The sequence below is a fragment of the Macrobrachium nipponense genome, chromosome 28, assembly GCF_015104395.2.
Source record: "Macrobrachium nipponense isolate FS-2020 chromosome 28, ASM1510439v2, whole genome shotgun sequence".
NCBI lineage: Eukaryota > Metazoa > Arthropoda > Malacostraca > Decapoda > Palaemonidae > Macrobrachium > Macrobrachium nipponense.
The window spans coordinates 74,848,643-74,854,408 of NC_087217.1; positions in this window are offsets into that span (position 1 = coordinate 74,848,643).

Here is a 5,766-nt window from a genome sequence, read left to right on the forward strand (position 1 = left end):
TCTCTCTCTAAAGATCTCTCAGGTTGTTTCAGTAATTTAACGTAACGAGCTGGTCACTCATTTTTATATAATTCTTAGTAATATATGTGTTGTTTGTGGAATCTGAACACGGTTTTGTATCTATTGGTTTTTGTGAAGGCGCCACGAAAATAATGAAAAAGTGTAAAATTGTAACAGGCCTTTTGATTGAGCTGCAGCTGTGTATAAGGTATTTTTACAAATGTTGTGAAGTGCACTTCTTGGTTTTATCATTTCTAAACATTTATCTTTTGCTTTGTTCTTTTGACTTATTCCATTTTTATATGTTTAGTGTGTGTACTGTCAATGCTTTAATTATTTTCATATTATGCATTATGTTTTTCTGCATTGTCTTTATTTTGTTTAATTAGTTTGATCAATATTCTGTTGTGTATATTTTGAATGTTACACTTGTGAATTAACTTGCATTTAATTAAATTTAATTTCAAATTTAATTATTGTTTTATGATTAAATTTAATTAATTTTCTTGATAAAGTTTGATTTAATTTTGGCTTAATAATTACTTCAAGAATTAATTAAACTTTTGCTTTCATGTAATAACAATTTCCCTGAGATTGTGAATTTCACTTATAAATTTTGAATTTAGAAATAAATTTTTGTATTTAAAATTTATATGAGTATTTTAATCCAACCCCTGTATATATTAAGATTGCATTTTATTTTTGTTTAGGTAGAAACATAGAGTGATAATTGTGACGTTTCCCACAAATAAAACAGAATCAGGGAAATACTTAAATTTGAATTTGCACGAGTGATGCCCTTTAATTAAGCTTACCTCACACATATTTTAATAAACTTAGACTGATTGTTTTCTTGACTGTTCAGTTAGAAAAAAGGGATCACTCTTACCTTTAGAGTATTCAGTCGTTTAGTATTTGTGATGAAGGGTCAGATGTCTGTCTGCAGTGAGGTAAGTAACAACCAGGTACTTGAATGAACTGTGCCCTAAGTACAAAGGGTGTCCCAGACCCAGGAATAAAAGGGTCTCTTGTATTAGCAAGTACAAAGGTTAAGTTAAGTTAGTAACCCAGATACTTGGCAATTTGGGTTAACAAATATTAATGGTGTCCAGACACAGATCTTTGACTATTTCATGCACCAAGTATTAATGGTATCCAGACCCAGATACTCTTCGCCACTTCGTCACAAGTATTGATGGTGCCCAGACCAGGGATATTTGGCACTTTATGTACCAAGTATCAATGATCCCCAGAAACCAGGGAGGAAAACAAATCACATTATCACTCTAGCTTATACTGGTGGTGTTAGGAATATATTTTGTTAGAAGAGTGACCATATATTTGTTTTTGCATTTTATTGTAAGAATTGTATTTGAGAAAAATGGCTCCATTCGATACTCAGGAATTTTTAGCAGCCCCTTCCATCCAAGTGTTGTCTGAAACTACTCTGACCAAGGCACAGTGGAGTGCCTTAGCAGCAGCATGTGGTTGTCATGTGACTAGTAGCATGATAAAAGCACAAATCAAATGCATTGCCATGCCAGCATTGATAGACTCTGGTAGAATAACTGATGATGATGAGTTAGAACTAGCTCAAGAGTTGTTGAATGTAGCACAGGCTGATCTTATAAATAAGCAAGTAGAAAAGAAAGAGAAAAGTGATGCAGAATTGGAACTCAGACGCATAGAAGCAGAAGAAAGTTTGATTAAGCTGAAAATGCAGGCTGAAAGAGAGAGAATATAAGCTGAAAAAGACAGAATAGACAGGGAAAAACAAGAAGGAAGAGAAAGAGAAGAAGAAAACGCTGCAGAAGATGAAAGGCAAAGGATAAAAGAGGAAAGAGAAATTGCAAGACATGAAAGGGAGATGGAATTGATAAGAGCTAGATCCACATTACCTGCAACACCGTCTAACCCTAACCATGGTAATCAAGACCCTGCATTTGATGTAGTAAGAGTGCAGAAGTTAATCCCTAAGTTTACTGAAGAGGCTCCAGATGAGTTCTTTGATCACTTTGAGAAAGTGGCTTCAGGTATGGGATGGCCAGAAGATAAATGGTCAGTTTTGCTACAAAGCGTCTTGATTGGTAAAGGGAGAAGTGCTTATCTAGCCTTAACAGCTGATCAGTGTAAAGATTATAAGGTGCTCAAACATAATGTGCTACAAGTATACCAGTTGACCCCAGAGTACTACAATGAAAGATTCAGAAACTTAAGAAAGGATGAAAAGGTAACTTTCTTGGATTATGCTTTATAAAGTAAGAGAAGGTGTTTTAAAAGATGGTTGGAGGCAGCTAAAGTTACAACATTTGAAGAGTTAGAAGAGTTAGTTGTTTTAGAGCAATATTTTAAAGGTATTCCTGAGCATATAAGAGCCTATTTGAGAGAGAGAGAGGTTAAAAAACTTGACAAAGCTGCTACACTGAGTGAGGACTACAATATAATTAGCAGCAGGCGTAATTATAATGTCAAGTACCAGAGTCAACCACGCCCAGGTTTTAAGTCTTCAATCCAGGTTTCGAGTGGAAACAATTTTATAAGCGGGAAACCTGCAACTAATAATACTCCTCAGCAAGCTAATGTGAAATCCTCATCTAATTTTGCAAGACAGTTACAAAAGCCTAATGTTGTCTGCTTCAAGTGTGGAAGAGCAGGACACTTCAGTCAGGAGTGTTATTGGAATTATCAGCAGTCCAAGCCTGTTGGTCAAATAGTAAGAGGTGACCAAGTCAAACAGACTGTTAAGAATAATGTGGGGAGGAATCCGACTACAGGGAAGACTGAAACTAAACAAGCTGAGTGTTTAGCAACCAGTGGAAATGTAACTTCAAGCAGTGAGTGGCTGAGCAGTTTGGAGGCTTTTAAGCCATATATCTATGAGGGTACACTGGCAACTCAGGAAGAGAGTGTGTAGGTACCAGTCAAGATTTTACGTGATACAGGGAGCAACCATAGTGTGGTGTTACGTGGTGCTCACCCAATGTTGGAGAAGAATCTCACTGGAGATTCAGTTATTTTGAAGGGTATAGGAGGAGAGGAAGTAACTCCTATATGCCGCTTACACCTGTCCTGTGAATTGGTGACAGGGAATGTTGATTTTGCTGTAAAGGACTCACTGGCTGTGGAAGGTGTACATGTTCTGTTGGGAAATGAAGTTGGTGGTGTTCCATTTGTTCCTTGTCCTGTAGTGACAGACAAACCGTTGAGGATTAGTCCTATGGTAGAGTTGGAAGGAGAAGAATAACCCCACCCCCACCTGTTCCCTAGTTGTTGTAACTACCAGAAGTATGAGGAGGAATTACGACTGTTGGTGAAGAAACTGAGGATTTGCCCGCCCAAGATGGATCAAGTGAAGGATCTTTGAACCTAGAACAATTGTTCCAGGGGAGTGATGCCTCCCGTGGAGCTGACCGAGAAGAGATTTCCCAAGAAAATGAAGAATCTGTTGTTCCTGAAAAGACTCCGAGTAGTCAAGGTGTTCCTGAAGATAGTAGTGAAACTGCAGTAGCTGAGGTAGCAGATATTGATAGTTCAACTATTGAAGTTGGACAGGTAACAAGAGAGAAGCTAATGGACTTGCAGAAGAGGGATGCATCGTTAGCTGATTTGTTCTTCAGAGTTGTTGATCAGGAAGAGATGCAACAAACTCCTACCTGTTATTATCTATGAAGAAGGTTTGCTGATGAGAAGTATAAACCTTCAGATATACCCGGAAATGCTGAATGGGGCGAATATCATCAGATTTTGATTCCATGTCCATTGAGAAAGCAAGTGGTAGCAGTGGCTCATGAATCTGGACATATGGGTGTCAGAAAGACTGTGGAGAAGATCATGAGATATTTTTTCTGGCCTGGATTTCATAAAGATGTTAGCAGGTTCTGTCGAGAGTGTCATACCTGCCAGATAGCTGGAAAACCTAATGAAACCATTCAGAAAGCCCCCTTACAACCTATAGAAGTTAGAGGAGAACCCTTTAACAAGGTGATTATAGATATGGTTGGACCGCTTCCGAAGACGAAGAAAGGAAATGAATATCTGTTGACATTAATGTGTCCTGTTACCAGATATCCTGAAGCGATCCCTGTCAGAAACATATCTGCCAAGGTAGTTGCGGAGAAACTATTGGAGTTTTTCTCAAAGTTTGGTATACCAGAAATTGTACAAAGTGATAGAGGAACGAACTTTACTTCCAAGTTGTTCCAGGATGTGATGAACTTATTAGGGGTGAAACAACAGTTATTAACCGCTTATCATCCAGAAACTCAAGGTGCCTTGGAAAGGTTCCACCAGACATTGAAAAGTATGTTGACAAAGTATTGTTCTGAGTCAGGAAGAGAATGGGATGTTGGTTTACCCTTAATGCTATTTGAAGTTAGGAATGCTTATCAAGAAAGCATGGGATGTTCACCTAATGAGATGATTTTTGGAAGAGAAGTGAGAGGACCTTTGAAGATTCTTGCAGAAAATTGGGTAGAAAATAAAGAGGAAATCCAAGGAGAGTATGTGAAGAACTTAAGGAAAAGGTTGGAAGAGATTAGAAAATTCTCTTTAGAGAATCTGAAAATGAGTCAAGAGAAAATGAAAAAGAACTATGACAGAAAGACTAAGCTAAGAAGTTTTAGTGTTGGTCAACAAGTGTTAGTGTTTCTGTCAGTCAAGAGATTTCCCCTTACAAATAAATTTCAAGGTCCCTACAGGATAATTGAGAAGTTAAGTGATAGAACTTATGTGATTGAAACACCAGAAAGAAGAAAACGACAGAGGAAGATACATGTGAACCTTTTGAAACCTTACTTCTCAGACACTAGAACTGAAACTGTGTCAATAATACAGACAACTTCATCTACAGAAGATGATGACGGCTATGAATTGGGAGCTGAAAGCAAGATGAATAATTCTTCAATTTTGGAAAATTTGGAGGATAAACTGAAACATCTTAATGTTGAGCAAGGTGAGGAATTGAGTGAAGTGAGATTTTTGCAGATGTACCCAGATGTACTAATCTGACCAAACATGAAATCAAGATCAAAGAGGATGGAAAATCGTTCAAACAAAGAGCTTATCGCTTATCACCTTATCATCAAGATGTTCTGAAGAAAGAAGTTCAGTATTTGCTGCAACATGGATTAGCAGAACCCAGTTCAAGTCACTTCAGTTCTCCGTGTGTGTTAGTGAAGAAACCTGATGGCTCCTTTAGGATGTGTACTGATTATAGGAAACTGAATTCCATTAGTATGGCTGACAATTATCCCTTGCCTCTTATAGATCAGTTACTTGATAATATTGGGCAAGCCAAGTTTGTTTCCAAGATAGACTTATTGAAGGGATATTATCAGATACCCTTAGATGAAAATGCAAAGTTGCTGTCAGCTTTTATTACTCCTTTTGGATTGTATCAGTATACTGTATTGCCATTTGGTCTGATGAATGCACCAGCCACATTTCAACGAGTGATGGATCAACTGCTAGGATCTATAGAAGGAGTAGGTGTATACCTTGATGACATAGTCATTTACTCTACAACGTAGGAAGAACATCTGCAGATCCTGAAGAAAGTTTTCAAGAAACTACAAGAGGCAGGACTAACAGTCAACCTAGAGAAGAGTGAGTTTGGGAAGGCGACTGTTCAGTACCTTGGGTTTGAAGTTGGAAAGGGCCTTCTCGCTCCGGTGAATGCTAATGTGGAAGGTATCCGTAAGGCTACCCCCCTACTACTAGGAAGCAACTACAAAGATTTTTGGGCATGGCTGGATTCTATCGTCGTTT